This window comes from Pseudorasbora parva, chromosome 20 (genome assembly GCF_024679245.1).
Source record: "Pseudorasbora parva isolate DD20220531a chromosome 20, ASM2467924v1, whole genome shotgun sequence".
Taxonomy (NCBI): domain Eukaryota; kingdom Metazoa; phylum Chordata; class Actinopteri; order Cypriniformes; family Gobionidae; genus Pseudorasbora; species Pseudorasbora parva.
The window spans coordinates 12,151,917-12,170,021 of NC_090191.1; positions in this window are offsets into that span (position 1 = coordinate 12,151,917).

Sequence of the window (18,105 nt, forward strand, 5' to 3'; positions counted from 1 at the left end):
CATGTGTACCAAGTTTGGTGAAGATATCTCATTTCTTGCTGGAGTTATAGCCTCTTAAGTAAAATAGGCTCCGCCTTAAATGTACATTTCCACGCCCCTTTTCGTTCATGAGTCAAAATTTCAACTTTTTTTTGATAATTATTGATACTCAGTCTAGAGAGAACATTTTGGCACTGCTTTGGTTCTGATATGTCAAAAAACCAGGGACTAGTTCGCAAAAGTAGAATTTTGACAAAATTCAAAATGGCGGAAAAATTTGCATACCGGAAATGAAATCGGAGATATACGTTTTGTTCGCCAAGGTCTCAGCTTTCCAATGATATAAGACACTTGACCCTTAGGATGAACGGTTTAGGAGTTATGAGCCATTTCGCGTTTTTGGTTGCTGTAGCGCCACCTATTGGCCAATCTGGCTCATAATTTGATAACCTCTCCTCGATTTTTGGACTACCTATTGACAAAGTTTGAAGTCTCTAGCATTTACGGTTTGGTCTGCACGATGAGTTTTACGGCAGAATAATAATAATAATAATTAAAGCTGCGAGCAGCATTTAGCGGGGTTCAAGCCATTTAAGGTCTTTAAGCATTTGACGCCTTTTGCATGAAAGGCTTTTAAGCACTGAATGAATTTGAGAGATATCAGGTTTTAACCCCACCTGGTTACAGAGATGGAAAATACAATTTACAGGCAATTCACCATAGGGAATACATGGTTTTCAAAGCTTTTTAACACTTATAGCGCCCCCTATACTCCGATCTCCATAAAACTTTGCATGTGTCTTCAACATGTTATGCCACATATACCCAACAATTTTTGTGAAGTTTTGAGTTTCCCCTTAGGATTTATAGGCTTTTGAGTGTATTTTGCCACGCCTCTTTTCTAAATGGCCCTGTTATAGCCATCCAAATGCAAAAAATCCACTTTTTTTGATAATTATTGATCTAGAGAGTCCAGAGAATTATCCTAGACTGGTTTGGTTCTGATTGGGCAAAAAACCAGGGACTAGTTCGCGAAAGTAGGTTTTTAACATAATTGCAAATATTTATTTAACGATTTGATTGACAGTAATAGTTCTAGAGGCAAAGTTGTTCAACATGAGGAGATCTATCATATGATATGCATATTTTGCCGATGTGTGCAACACCACGTGATTGCAGAGCCAAAAAACTCGTTAGCGCCAACTAGTGGCCGATTTCTTTCAAAATTCTTACAGACCTCTAGGACCATGAGTTAAACATGCCCACTGAGTTTCGTTCTGATCGACCTCCATTAACCCTGTCTAATAGGTGCTCAAATTTCATTGGCCGATGGCGGCCATGTTTTTTGAGATACGCCAATGTTCTCATAGACTGACATGGGGCCTTGGGCCAAGACACTGCATACCAATTTTCCAGTCAATCGGACTAGCAGTCGCGTGGTTATAGCCCTTTTTGTGTTTTTTCCATGTTATAGCGCCACCAAGTGGCCAATCGTCGCGGTTTTTTTATCGTGACCAAAGACTGAGACCCTAAACATGTGGACCAAGTTTGGTGAAGATATCTCATTTCTTGCTGGAGTTATAGCCTCTTTAGTAAAATAGGCTCCGCCTTAAATGAACATTTCCACGCCCCTTTTCGTTCATGAGTCAAAATTTCAACTTTTTTTTGATAATTATTGATAATCAGACTAGAGAGAACATTTTGGCACTGGTTTGGTTCCGATATGTCAAAAAACCAGGGACTAGTTCGCAAAAGTAGGTTTTTGACAAAATTCAAAATGGCGGAAAAATTTGCATACCGGAAATGAAATCGGAGATATACGTTTTGTTCCTCATGGTCTCAGCTTTCCAATGATATAAGACACTTGACCCTTAGAAGCAACGGTTTAGGAGTTATGAGCCATTTCGCGTTTTTGGTTGCTGTAGCGCCACCTATTGGCCAATCTGGCTCATAATTTGATAACCTCTCCTCGATTTTTGGACTACCTATTGACAAAGTTTGAAGTCTCTAGCATTTACGGTTTGGTCTGCACGATGAGTTTTACGGCAGAATAATAATAATAATTAAAGCTGCAAGCAGCATTTAGCGGGGTTCAAGCGTTTAAGGCCTTTTAAGCACATAGGCATTAAAGACATTAAGTTTTATTTAGCAAGATTTTAAACACTGAAATAATAGATGGAAAAGTCCATTTACAGCCAATATAGGCAATTTACCATAAAAAATGCATGGTTTTTATAGCTTTTTAACAGTTATAGCGCCACCTATAGTCCGATCTCTTTAAAACTTTTCATGCTTCATCAGCATGTCATGCTACATATACCCAACAATTTTCGTGAATTTTTGAGCTTCCCTTTTGAGTTAGCGCCAACTAGTGGCCGATTTCTTTCAAAAATCTTACAGACCTCTAGGACCATGAGTCAAACATGCCCACCAAGTTTCGTTCCGATCGGCCTCTGTTAACCTTGTCTAATAGGTGCTCAAATTTCATTGGCCGATGGCGGCCATGTTTTTTGAGATACGCCAATGTCTGCATACCAATTTTCAGGTTAATTGGACTAGCGATCACGTGGTTATAGCCCTTTTCATGTTTTTTTTCACATTATAGCGCCACCAAGTGGCCAATCGTCGCAATATTTTTATCGTGACCTCAAATTGAGCCGATATACATGTGTACCAAGTTTGGTGACGATATCTCATTTCCTTCTTGAGTTATAGCCTTTTTAGTAAAATAGGCTACGCCCTGAACGTCCATTTTGAAGCCAATTAGCAAAAATGAATTGAAATTTCAACTTTTTTTCGATAACTATTGATAAACAGAGACCAGAGAACATTTTGACACTGGTTTGGTTCCGATCGGTCAAAAAACCAGGGACTAGTTTGCAAAAGTAGGTTTTTAACATAATTGTGAATATTTAATTAATGATTTGATTGACAGCAATGGTTCTAGAGGCAAATTTGTTCAGCATGAGGAGATCTATCATATGATATGCATATTTTGTGGGTGCGTGAAAAAACACGTGATTTCAAGCCATAAAACTCGTTAGCGCCAACTAGTGGCCGATTTCTTTCAAAATTCTTACAGACCTCTAGGACCATGAGTCAAACATGCCCATCAAGTTTCGTTCCGATCGGTCTCTGTTAACCCCATCTAATAGGTGCTCAAATTTCATTGGCCGATGGCGGCCATGTTTTTTGAGATACGCCAATGTCCTCATAGACGTACATGGGGCCTTGGACCAAGACACTGCATACCAATTTTCAGGTCAATCGGACTAGCGGTCGCGTGGTTACAGCCCTTTTCATGTTTTTTTCGCATTATAGCGCCACCAAGTGGCCAATCACCGCGATTTTTTTATCGTGACCTCAAATTGAGCCGATATACATGTGTACCAAGTTTGGTGACGATATCTCATTTCCTTCTTGAGTTATAGCCTTTTTAGTAAAATAGGCTCCGCCCTGAACGTCCATTTTGAAGCCAATTAGCATAAATGAATCGAAATTTCAACTTTTTTTTGATAACTATTGATAAACAGAGACCAGAGAACATTTTGACACTGGTTTGGTTCCGATCGGTCAAAAAACCAGGGACTAGTTTGCAAAAGTAGGTTTTCAATAAAATTCAAAATGGCGGAAAAATTTGCATACTGCAAATAAAATCTGAGATATACATTTTGTTCGCCAAGGACTCAGCTTTCCAACGATATATGACACTTGAGTGTGGACCAAACGGTTTAGGAGTTATGAGCCTTTTCTCGCAATTGATTGCTATAGCGCCACCTATGGGCCAATTGGGGTCATAGCTTCTCAGGGTCTCCCCAACATGAGTACTACCATCTGACAAAGTTTCAAATTTCCAGCTCTTACGGTTTGGTCTGCACGATGCGTTTTAGCGGAGAATAATAATAATAATAATAATAATTAAAGCTGCAAGCAGCATTTAGCGGGGTTCAAGCCTTTAAGGCCTTTTAAGCACATAGGCATTAAAGACATTAAGTTTTATTTAGCAAGATTTTAAACACTAAAATAATAGATGGAAAAGTCCATTTACAGCCAATATGGGCAATTTACCATAGGAAATGCATGGTTTTTAAAGCTTTTTAACAGTTATAGCGCCACCTATACTCCGATCTTTGTAAAACGTTGCATGCTTCATCAGCATGGTATGCCACATATACCCAACACTTTTCGTGAAGTTTTGAGTTTTCCCTTAGGATTTATAGGCTTTTGAGTATATTTTGCCAAGCTTCTTTTCTAATTGGCCCTGATATAGCCATCCAAATGCAAAAGTTCAACTTTTTTTCAATGAATATTTATCTAGAGAGTGTATAGAATTTTCCTAGACTGGTTTTGTTCCGGTCGGGCAAAAAACCAGGGACTAGTTCGCAAAAGTAGGTTTTTAACATAATTGCAAATATTTAATTAACAATTTGATTGACAGCAATGGTTCTAGAGGCAAAGTTGTTCAGCATGAGGAGATCTATCAAATGATATGCATATTTTGCCGATGTATGCTACACCACGTGATTACAGAGCCATAAAACTCGTTAGCGCCAACTAGTGGCTGATTTCTTTCAAAATTCTTACAGACCTCTAGGACCATGAGTCAAACATGCCCACCGAGTTTCGTTCCGATCCGCCTCCGATAACCTTGTCTAATAAGTGCTCAAACTTCATTGGCCGATGGCGGCCATGTTTTTTGAGATACGCCAATATCCTCAGGGAAATACATGCTACCTTGGGCCAAGACACTGCATACCAATTTTCAGGTAAATCGGAGAAACAGTCGCATGGTAATAGCTATTTGCAGGTTTTTTTCACATTATTGCGCCACCAAGTGGCCAATCGTCGCGATTTTTTTATCGTGACCTCAAATTGAGCCCATACACATGTGTACCAAGTTTGGTGGAGATATCTCATTTCATTATTGAGTTATAGTCTTTTTAGTAAAATAGGCTCCGCCCTGAGCGTCCATTTTGAATCCCCTTATCTTCCGTGAATCGAAATTTCAACTTTTTTTCAATGAATATTGATTTTCAGACTACAGAAAACATTTTGGCACTGGTTTGGTTCCGATTGGTCAAAAAACCAGGGACTAGTTCGCAAAAGTAGTTTTTCGACAAAATTCAAAATGGCGGAAAATTTTTCCAGACGGAAATAAAATCGGAGATATACGTTTTGTTTGCCATGGTCTCAGCTTTCCAATGATATAAGACACTTGAGTGTGGACTAAACGGTTTAGGAGTTATGAGCCATTTTGCGCTTTTGATTGCTGTAGCGCCCCCTATTGGCCAATCGGGGTCATAATTTGATAAGCTCTCCTCGATTTTTGGGCTACCATGTGGCAAAGTGTCAAGTCTCTAGCCCTTACGGTTTGGTCTGCACGATGCGTTTTAGGGGAGAATAATAATAATAATTAAAGCTGCAAGCAGCATTTAAGCGGGGTTCAAGCCTTTAAGGCCTTTTAAGCACATAGGCATTAAAGACACTAAGTTTTATTTAGCAAGGTTTTAAACACTAAAATAATAGATGGAAAAGTCCATTTACAGCCAATATAGGCAATTTACCATAGGAAATGCATGGTTTTTATAGCTTTTTCACAGTTATAGCGCCACCTATAGTCCGATCTCTTTAAAACATTGCATGCTTCATCAGCATGTTATGCCACATGTACCCAACGATTTTCGTGAAGTTTTGAGTTTCCCCTTAGGATTTACAGGCATTTGAGTGTATTTTGCCACGCCTCTTTTTTAAATGGCCCTGTTATGGCCATCCAAATGCAAAAGTTCAACTTTTTTTTGATAGTTATTGATCTAAAGAGTCCAGACAACTGTCCTAGACTTGTTTGGTTCTGATCGGGCAAAAAACCAGGGTCAAGTTCACAAAAGTAGGTTTTTAACATAATTACGAATATTTAATTAACGATTTGATTGACAGCAATGGCCCTAGAGGCAAAGTTGTTCAACATGAGGAGATCTATCATATGATATGCATATTTTGCGGATGTATGCAACACCACGTGATTACAGAGCCATAAACATAATAGGTACTCAAATTTCATTGGCCTATGGCGGCCATGTTTTTTGAGATACGCCAATGTCCTCATAGACATACATGGTGCCTTGGGCCACGACACCGCATACCAATTTTCAAGTCAATCGGACTAGCGGTCGTATGGTTATAGCCGTTTTTGTGTTTTTTTCATGTTATAGCGCCACCAAGTGGCCAATTGTCGCGATATTTTTATCGTGACCAAAGACTGAGCCCATACACATGTGTACCAAGTTTGGTGAAGATATCTAATTTCCTTCTTGAGTTATAGCCTTTTTAGTAAAATAGGCTCCGCCCTGAACGTCCATTTTGAAGCCCTTTAGCAAAAATGAATCGAAATTTCAAATTTTTTTCGATAACTTTTGATAATTAGACACCAGAGAACATTTTGACCTTGGTTTGGTTCCGATCGGTCAAAAAACCAGGGACTAGTTCTCAAAAGTAGATTTTCAACAAAATTCAAAATGGCGGAAAATTTTTCATGACGGAAATAAAATCGGAGATATACGTTTTGTTCGCCAAGGACTCAGCTTTCCAATGATATAAGACACTTGAGTGTGGACCAAACGGTTTAGGAGTTATGAGCCCTTTCTCGCAATTGATTGCTATAGCGCCACCTATAGGCCAATCTGGCTCATAATTTGATAACCTCTCCTCGATTTTTGGACTACCTTCGGGTAAAGTTTCAAGTCTCTAGCCCTTACGGTTTGGTCTGCACGATGCGTTTTATTGGAGAATAATAATAATAATTAAAGCTGCAAGCAGCATTTAAGCGGGGTTCAAGCCTTTAAGGCCTTTTAAGCACATAGGCATTAAAGACACTAAGTTTTATTTAGCAAGGTTTTAAACACTAAAATAATAGATGGAAAAGTCCATTTACAGCCAATACAGGCAATTTACCATAGGAAATGCATGGTTTTTATAGCTTTTTCACAGTTATAGCGCCACCTATAGTCCGATCTCTTTAAAACATTGCATGCTTCATCAGCATGTCATGCCACATATACCCAACGATTTTCGTGAAGTTTTGAGTTTCCCCTTAGGATTTATAGGCATTTGAGTGTATTTTGCCACGCCTCTTTTTTTAAATGGCCCTGTTATAGCCATCCAAATGCAAAAGTTCAACTTTTTTTTGATAGTTATTGATCTAAAGAGTCCAGACAACTGTCCTAGACTTGTTTGGTTCTGATTTGGCAAAAAACCAGGGTCAAGTTCACAAAAGTAGGTTTTTAACATAATTACAAATATTTAATTAACTTTTTGATTGACAGCAATGGCCCTAGAGGCAAAGTTGTTCAACATGAGGAGATCTATCATATGATATGCATATTTTACGGATGTATGCAACACCACGTGATTACAGAGCCATAAACATAATAGGTGCTCAAATTTCATTGGCCTATGGCGGCCATGTTTTTTGAGATACGCCAATGTCCTCATAGACATACATGGTACCTTGGGCCACGACACCGCATACCAATTTTCAAGTCAATCGGACTAGCGGTCGTGTGGTTATAGCCGTTTTTGTGTTTTTTTCATGTTATAGCGCCACCAAGTGGCCAACTGTCGCGATATTTTTATCGTGACCAAATATTGAGCCCATACACATGTGTACCAAGTTTGGTGAAGATATCTAATTTCCTTCTTGAGTTATAGCCTTTTTAGTAAAATAGGCTCCGCCCTGAACGTCCATTTTGAAGCCCCTTAGCAAAAATGAATCAAAATTTCAACTTTTTTTTGATAATTATTGATATTCAGACTAGACAGAACATTTTGACACTGGTTTGGTTCCGATATGTCAAAAAACCAGGGACTAGTTCGCAAAAGTAGGTTTTTGACAAAATTCAAAATGGCGGAAAAATTTTCATGACGGAAATGAAATCGGAGATATACGTTTTGTTCGCCAAGGTCTCAGCTTTCCAATGATATAAGACACTTGAGTGTGGACCAAACGGTTTAGGAGTTATGAAACCTTTCTCGCAATTGATTGCTATAGCGCCACCTATGGGCCAATCTGGCTCATAATTTGATAACCTCTCCTCGATTTTTGGACTACCTTCGGGTAAAGTTTGAAGTCTCTAGCCCTTACGGTTTGGTCTGCACGATGCGTTTTATCGGAGAATAATAATAATAATAATAATAATAATTAAAGCTGCAAGCAGCATTTAGCGGGGTTCAAGCGTTTAAGGCCTTTTAAGCACATAGGCATTAAAGACATTAAGTTTTATTTAGCAAGATTTTAAACACTGAAATAATAGATGGAAAAGTCCATTTACAGCCAATATAGGCAATTTACCATAAAAAATGCATGGTTTTTATAGCTTTTTAACAGTTATAGCGCCACCTATAGTCCGATCTCTTTAAAACTTTTCATGCTTCATCAGCATGTCATGCTACATATACCCAACAATTTTCGTGATTTTTTGAGCTTCCCTTTTGAGTTAGCGCCAACTAGTGGCCGATTTCTTTCAAAAATCTTACAGACCTCTAGGACCATGAGTCAAACATGCCCACCAAGTTTCGTTCCGATCGGCCTCTGTTAACCTTGTCTAACAGGTGCTCAAATTTCATTGGCCGATGGCGGCCATGTTTTTTGAGATACGCCAATGTCTGCATACCAATTTTCAGGTTAATTAAACTAGCGATCGCGTGGTTATAGCCCTTTTCATGTTTTTTTCACATTATAGCGCCACCAAGTGGCCAATCGTCGCAATATTTTTATCGTGACCTCAAATTGAGCCGATATACATGTGTACCAAGTTTGGTGACGATATCTCATTTCCTTCTTGAGTTATAGCCTTTTTAGTAAAATAGGCTCCGCCCTGAACGTCCATTTTGAAGCCAATTAGCAAAACTGAATTGAAATTTCAACTTTTTTTCGATAACTATTGATAAACAGAGACCAGAGAACATTTTGACACTGGTTTGGTTCCGATCGGTCAAAAAACCAGGGACTAGTTTGCAAAAGTAGGTTTTTAACATAATTGTGAATATTTAATTAATGATTTGATTGACAGCAATGATTCCAGAGGCAAATTTGTTCAGCATGAGGAGATCTATCAAATGATATGCATATTTTGTGGATGCGTGAAAAAACACGTGATTTCAGAGCCATAAAACTCGTTAGCGCCAACTAGTGGCCGATTTCTTGCAAAATTCTTACAGACCTCTAGGACCATGAGTCAAACATGCCCATCAAGTTTCGTTCCGATAGGCCTCTGTTAACCCCATCTAATAGGTGCTCAAATTTCATTGGCCGATGGCGGCCATGTTTTTTGAGATACGCCAATGTCCTCATAGACGTACATGGGGCCTTGGACCAAGACACTGCATACCAATTTTCAGGTCAATCGGACTAGCGGTCGCGTGGTTAGAGCCCTTTTCATGTTTTTTTCACATTATAGCGCCACCAAGTGGCCAATCATCGCGATTTTTTTATTGTGACCTCAAATTGAGCCGATATACATGTGTACCAAGTTTGGTGACGATATCTCATTTCCTTCTTGAGTTATAGCCTTTTTAGTAAAATAGGCTCCGCCCTGAACGTCCATTTTGAAGCCAATTAGCATAAATGAATCGAAATTTCAACTTTTTTTTGATAACTATTGATAAACAGAGACCAGAGAACATTTTGACACTGGTTTGGTTCCGATCGGTCAAAAAACCAGGGACTAGTTTGCAAAAGTAGGTTTTCAATAAAATTCAAAATGGCGGAAAAATTTGCATACTGGAAATAAAATCTGAGATATACATTTTGTTCGCCAAGGACTCAGCTTTCCAATGATATATGACACTTGAGTGTGGGACACCAAACGGTTTAGGAGTTATGAGCCTTTTCTCGCAATTGATTGCTATAGCGCCACCTATGGGCCAATTGGGGTCATAGCTTCTCAGGGTCTCCCCAACATGAGTACTACCATCTGACAAAGTTTCAAATTTCCAGCTCTTACGGTTTGGTCTGCACGATGCGTTTTAGCGGAGAATAATAATAATAATAATAATAATAATAATAATAATAAAAATCAGTACAATTACAATAGGGTTTCAGCACTTCGTGCTTGAACCCCTAATAATAAAAATCAGTACAATTACAATAGGGTTTCAGCACTTCGTGCTTGAACCCCTAATAAAAACCCTAACAATTACAATAGTGTTTCAGCACTTCGTGCTTGAACCCCTAAAAAAATCAGTACAATTACAATAGGGTTTCAGCACTTCGTGCTTGAACCCCTAATAATAAAAATCAGTACAAATACAATAGGTGTTCAGCACTTCGTGCTTGAACCCCTAATAATCATACAATTTAAAAACAAGTGCACAGTATAATACTTTAGCATTAAATATGGCTGGAAGATAAAGAACAGAATGTATCACAGAAACAAGTGTGTTATTTTCTCATATTCTGTAACCACTGCTGCTTAGTGACTGTTTCTTTATTTGGGCAAAATATTTTGCCTTTGTACTGGCTATGGCCAGTTTCTTGTGTGCGAAATTGGCCACACTTTCTGCACGTATTTGATTTTACAGAGCGATTGTATGACCGCTTGGTTGGGGTGGCTGTGTCTTTTGCAGGTGGGTCAGAGGAAATTGCTCCAGGGTTAATGGCTGAACATGGGGCTGGGCAGGGCAACAGTAGCATCTGAGACCCAACAGGGGCAGTGGGTGTGTCAGGAAACAATGGGTGTGTTGCTGTCGGCTTTGGAAAAATTGTCCTTGGCTGGTGGAACGTGGCAGTTGGTGTGGCAGATGTGCAGGTTGATGAGGGCTGGATTTTCCTGAACTTCGTCTTTGCCTGTCCAGCTGTGTCTGGTGGCATCTGGTAGTGATGCAGCTGGTGGCTATATTGTGGAGGCACAACAGGCTGCACTCGTGCTGGAGGCAGAGCATCCAATGCCACTGGACGTGCCTCTGGAAGCTTCAACCCTTGCAACAGCACTGAGACCTCCTGACCCTTTAAACGTTCATTGTGCCACGTTGTAAGGGTCCTTTGGTTAACCTCCACTAGCTGAAGGGTTGTTTCGCTCATTACAGTTCCATTGCTCAAGATTAGCTGCCGAATTTTTCTATAATCTCGAAGAATGAGATCCCATCTGGACAGAGATTCTGTCCGCTGTTTTTTGGGGCTTCGGTGGATGTTACATAGCCTTATGAAGATTAATTCAACAAGGCGACAGCACTGTGCTGGAGAACCGCTAGAACCCAAAACACACCTCTTTGTGCTTTCGACGCCAGGAGTGAAGACAGCTTTCTTTTTAGGGGACCTAAAACGTCCTGTAAGCAGCCTGTCTTGATAACGAGCAGCATACATGACCTTGTCTTTATCAAATTGGTCCAGGTTCTGCCACAAACCCACAATGATCGCAGCTTGTTGGTTAGTAAGTGTGAGGCCCGTCTGTGTGCGCAGCTCTACCAGATACTCCGCCAACTCATCCACCCGGTCCATTCCAGGAATACAGTGCTCGTCAACAGCCTAAAAAAATATAACTGTTGGTTAGGTAATTACATGCTTTGTGAAATTTGTGAGTTTGTGAATTTGCTGCTTGAGGGTGAATGACTAAATGAGTAACAATTTGTCTAGAAAAGGAAATTTTACCATTGCTGAGGGCAGAGGTGCAGCTGATGGAGTCTGGACACAGGGCAGAGGTGCAGCGGGTGGAGCTGGGACATAGGGCAGAAGTGCAGCAGGTGAAGCTTGGACCAAGGGCAGAGGTGCAGCGGGTGGAGTCTGGACACAGGGCAGAGGTGCAGCGGGTGGAGCTTGGACACAGGGCAGAGGTGCAGCGGGTGGAGTCTGGACACAGGGCAGAGGTGCAGCGGGTGGAGCTTGGACACAGGGCAGAGGTGCAGCGGGTGGAGCTTGGACACAGGGCAGAGGTGCAGGGGGTGGAGCTTGGACACAGGGCAGAGGTGCAGCGGGTGGAGCTTGGACACAGGGCAGAGGTGCAGTGGGTGGAGCTTGGACATAGGGCAGAAGTGCAGCAGGTGAGGCTTGAACCAAGGGCAGAGGTGCAGCGGGTGGAGCTTGTACCAAGGGCAGAGGTGCAGTGGGTGGAGCTTGTACATAGGGCAGAGGTGCAGCGGGTGGAGCTTGGACATAGGGCAGAGGTGCAGCGGGTGGAGCTTGGACATAGGGCAGAGGTGCAGTGGGTGGAGCTTGGACATAGGGCAGAGGGGCAGCGAGTGGAGCTTGGACACAGGGCAGAGGTGCAGCGGGTGGAGCTTGGACACAGGGCAGAGGTGCAGCGGGTGGAGCTTGGACACAGGGCAGAGGTGCAGCGGGTGGAGCTTGGACACAGGGCAGAGGTGCAGTGGGTAGAACTGGTGGACTTAAAAGGAACAAGTCATCTGATGCCACAAGATTTGCCACTGTGGCTTCCTCTCCCAACAAATCAATGAAACCCTCATCCTCTTCCACTTGCTCCTCCACATTTATCTCCTCCAGCAACTGAGAGGTCCTATCAGAGGTAGGGCACATGTCCTCCAGGGGCTGACTATTCTGCCTCAACAAGTACTGCACTCCAATGAGCTCCCCTGAGGAAATATTTGTAACAGAAAACATTTTAAAGGAAATGAATCTGAAAGGTTTATTCTGAAATGTAGTAAATATTTTTAAATAAATATTCAGCTTCTGCATAAACAAAAAATATGTAACTCAGAGGACATTGTAAAAAGACAGAATTACTCTATATTCTAGTATGTCATTTATTTTCCCTGAAACCTACAACAAAGAGTCCAGTATGCAAAAATTCTGATAGTATAATTTTTCTCTGATCTGTCAAAATGACATTATTGACCAAAATCACTTGCAGTTTTAACAAAAACATGCTACCTAGTGAACTGCATTGATCAAAATATGTTTACCTGTGTAAACTGCAGGTGGAGTGAAGCTAGTGACCAATTTCCTGCCATACAACTTATTGTAGTTCTCGTTGACAGAGTAAACCAGCTCCCCTGTGTAAGTACGCAGGGTTGAACCTCCACCTCCACCTGCAACAGCAGCTGCAGCCCGGTCCTGATTCCAGCGTAACAAACCTTCCAGGAGGTAAATCTGGAAGTTCAGGCTGTTTGCGCTATTCCCTAGAATAAGAAATAGAAAGCCAAACATTGTTTTAAGAAACTACAAAAGAGAAAATGCAATTGGTTTACTGCAAGTATATAAATAAACAGGAATTAGTGGCAAGATATGGTCTATTCTGTCATGACAAACCTGGAATAAATCTGTTTAGGTGGCAGTGAAATGATTCCAGGGAAGTGGAGCCTCTGGCACACCTATATGTCTTTAGAACAATCCCGCCCTTGTTTATGGTTCCAGTTTCCGTGTAGAGGGGCACATCTGGAGGGTCCTGAATACAGGTAATGTGCCGCCTCTGGACTTGCCAGATGTGCTGCATCCTTACACTGTCAAGGAGAGGAACACCAAGGGCGTCATTCCCCTTGCCACCCATGAGCTCTCTGATGAGCATATCAAGGAGGCGCATAGTTGTTTCCTCTCCTCGTGTTCTTCTCCTGCAGTGTTGGGCCAGCTCATCTTTGCTTATATGACGGTCAATCTCTGCCTCCGTCATTGCAGGCCAGCTCTGTTGGGTGAGTTGCTCCTTCTTTGCCCTTCTCAGCAGAGTGAGATCCCCTGCATCCCACTCAAAAATACATGACGACAACCTAGACATAAAAGTAGGATACAACTGGTGGGCATCAGTTGTGCACCCTACTGCCAGACGCCGCATAAAATGCCAAATGTCTAGGCGGATGATGATATTGGGCCAGCCACTGAACCTCCTCTTCAGTTTAGTCTCTCCCACTTCCTTGCAACAGTCACAGTCCACATATAAGATAGTGGGAGGATCAACACCAGCTCTCTGGTATCTCTCCACGAGTCCTGCAGCCATGAGGTCTAACCCAGCTCCTTCATTCGCAGTCAGGACACTCATCAGCACCTGACCTACCTCATTGCCAACTGAGGTAAGCCACTGTGCTGTGCCTTTCGCAGGCCCACTCAACTTCTTCGTGATCTGAAAGAAACAATAAACATAGTAAATAATACAACATACATTGAATGAGTAAAATGTACAAATAAAGCTCTTTTGGTCTAACAATACATTATAGATAATGGTACAGTCATTAAAGCAGCTCCTCTGACCTTCTTAGTTGAGTCCATTTTTAAAATCGATCCATATGTGGATGTAATGCTGGCCTTGATGTGATCGAGCCTGTTGAGGATGTCCTGACTGTAAACAGTGAGAAGCCATTTGTAGCTAGGTACTGGAACAAGTGGTGGCGGCTCCTGAAAGTGCAGTGGAAGCAGGCCAGGATTATCCAAAAAGGCCACACACATCGATGTGTACCGAGACACACGTTGTAACCACTCCTCAGTGTGGTTCTCCTTCAGCTGGCCGATGATCCTCACTGGGCCATTTCCCATGCCCCTCTCACGCAACAAACGAATAACTCGAATGTCACAGGCATACCTTGGAAAAAAGTAATCATTCAAGTATCTTATTATCAAGTATCTAATTATAGTAGTATATATTTATCAAAGGTAGCATATGAGCACATATGACTGCAAAGTAATTACTTGCGTGTGAGAATGATTCTAAATTCAGATCGATGGGCCAGGTCCAATTGCTGCAGCACAGCATGACTCCAGGACAGGTAGCTGGTTCTACACCTGGTACAGATCAGGGTCTCTGTCACCAGGTTGTAGTATCTGTCAATATCTAACACCTGTCGTACCCTCCTGTGCAGACCACCACCACACAGCTGATAACTGGCACAGGCAGGGTTAGTACACTGGAGTCGTACCTTCCATAGCCTATACGGCATCCAGAGCAAGAGTCGCTGTGAAAAAAATCTATCAGGTGTTGGGGCTTGGTGGTACAACAGGGCTGGTGGTGGGGGGTCATACCACAACTGAAGGTTTTCACGCAGCTCCTGCTTTCCTTTTGCGTTAACCCTAAAAAGTGCTTCCGACACCCACTTCTGGTCCTGCTGTGGCATTGTCTGTGGCCACAGTAGTGGGAGATCTGCAGGGTCTTCTGGCTGAGATGAGACCTGCTGATATTATCAAAAACACTGGTTTAAATAAGGGTTAGGCTAGGCCTAGGGTTAGGGTAGCCCTAACCTGCCTTAAATAATGCCTGTTTCACACATAATCTGTTTGCAGTGCGTATTTGTTTCCGTACCCATGTTAACCGGTTAGAGCGTTCACTATTTTTTTGCTGCACGCGCTGAATTAAAGGTCAGTGCATTGTTCGCACTAAAATAAACATGCATTGATGCGGTGGACTTAAAGTCTACTCTGTTTCAAAGTCAACACATGGCCTTTTGCCTCGGGTAAAGCAAGGAAAATGTCCCTTACCTGGCATTTAGGTAAACAAAGAGACATAATGGAGAGCACTCGTCCTTTCTTGGAGGTGGAAAAACAAAGTTCTTTATGACCTGCAGGATTTCTTGTAAAAAAAATTTTTTTTAAAAGATTTAAAATTGAAAGAAATAACGAGGGACGACTTTTTTTGTCTATTGTAAGTTCTAATTTAAAATGTTTGTCATTATATAAGCTATAGCCTATGTTTTGCCACTTGTGTAAGCAATATAATATATAAATATAAAGTTCTAGGCTATATAAATATAAAGTAATTAATTTAATATAACGTTTAAATGTTGTGCGTTTAAACATGACATCTATAAAAGAGTGTATACAAAGAGAATTGCAATGCTGACAAGCCATAGTCATTAACAACTTTTGGATTTGAAATAAAAAATTATGAATAAATGCTGTGTTTGTAGTACTCAACTGCGGTTAAGTTGCACACTGCAAACGTGGCATATGTGAAAGCACAATAGCAGGCACTGCTCCTGCATCGCATACGTACTGCAGCACGCACTGCATATGAACTGCAGTCGGAGTATGTGTGAAGCAGGCGTAAGAGAGCATTAAATGATGAAGGCATGTTTGTATTTTGAATGACATCTTACTGGGCCCCTCACAACAGCAGACTCAGAATTAGTTGATGGTGTTGCTGTTTCTTTGATCCGCTGTGATCTCTGGGCTGGAGGAAGGAAGAAGGATGAGGAGGACTGAATGACAGGCCGATGGGGTTTGGGGGATGGAGGAGAAGGAGGAGGAGGAGGAGGAGGAGGAGGAGGAGGACAAGGATGAGAGGGTGGGCATGAAGCTGCGGCTGAACTGGTCTGTGGAGTCAAACATTATGAATAATCTATTAAGGGGATCGCAAAATGTTTTTTTATTAAACAAAATTATGTAGTGATAAAGTGATGTCTAACTAATTCTTTCATATTAACCTGAGATGTTTTCCTCTGAATGTTCAAATTAGGTTTGGCTGCTGCCACATGTGAGCCTCCAAACCTTGACTTTTCAAACTGAAAAGGTTTGTCATAGTTAGTGATAACAACACCTGTAACACTATAGGAAAAGTTTGAGATATTTCAATGTCTGCAGTAAGGTCTGCTTACCATTGACAATGTCAGTTTGGCCATCTTTGCAGGACGTGCCACATCACTGGAGGGTGTACTTTGGGCAGGGGTGCTCTGTGATGCCTCCACTGTGACTGGTGGATGAACCTGTGATACATGCTTATAAGATATACCAGGGACATAATATTATACAGTATTCATAATATGACTTTAGACATAAAGACAAATTGATATTGCAAACACATCTATTTATGCAACTTGAACTAGGCTAATTGGAGTTACCTTGTGAAATCCACAAATACACTTTTGTGCTTCCTTCATAAGGGTGGTCTGCCCCCTCATTTGCAGAGGGCACTTTTCTATCTATGAACATAAATATAAAGTATAGCTGTGACACTGTTGTACACATTATTTCAAGACACCCATGTCATCATAATTATAACCATATTACATTGTATTTACATTGTAAATAATTACTTATTCATACATATAAAAAAAATAGCACAATGTATTATCACACAAGTTTATTAGTTTGCTCATGAATCTAGCTGCATAATTTACCTTCTGATATAACTCATGCCATCTTTTTTGTCGGGGAGAAGGTCTATTTCCCTCCCTGGATGGCCAAACTCCAGTTCGGGCAAAACTCTCCAGACGCGCAAGCCAGTCAGCATCGCTCATGCCTTTGTGTGACTTAGTTGAAGCCATGTTGTTGCCTAAACAATACAGAACAAGAATTTAATAGAATAGAATACCAACTGCCATTGTAGCCCAGAAATATAGCATTAAAGTTCCCCCTAAAATTAAAATTATGTCATAATTTACTCTCCCTCAAGTTGTTCCAAACCTGTATGAGTTTCTTTTGAAGCACATTGGTAAGCAGACAGTTGACGGTCCCTATTGACTGCCATAGTAGGAAAAACAAAACAAAAAAATACTATGGAAGTCAATGAGGATTATTAACGGTCTTCATTCTTCAAAATAACTCATACAGGTTTGGAACAGCTTGATGGAAAATAAATGATGACAGATTTTGTTTTAGGGGGAAACTAATCTTTTACTTCCTTTACTCCTTTTGTGTTCATTTCATTTGAGCTAGTTTTGTGTTTCTGGTTCAAAATGACTGCCACATTATAGCAGATTATAAATACATAATAATACATATATAATCACCTAATGTTGTGATTTATTTTTTGTAACCAACAGTACAAGTTTTGAAACTTCTATTTATGGCCTGTATGCTTTGTTGATCTGGGTTTTGGAGTAAAACAACAACAACAACAACAACAACAAAAAAATGAATAATGTATGGATTATTCTGACTTAAACAAATACTCATATTAAACATATTGTGCTATTTTAACTTTGTCCATCTGATAAATGGGCTTGTATGTGCCTGAACTCAAATAGGCGTAATGTTATGTTACACTTGGGCTAAGATCCGAATTCGACCGAAACATACACAATAGGAGGGTAAACTGTTACATTTAATGCCCGTTTAATTTAATTTAGCTAAAAAACAAACGGAAGATATAGGCTACAATAATATTTCATTAGGAAAATATGATTAGCATACCTGAGCGGAATAAACAAGCGAAAGCGTATCGAATGTGCTCATCGACTCTCGTGCGGTGAATGGAGTAACGA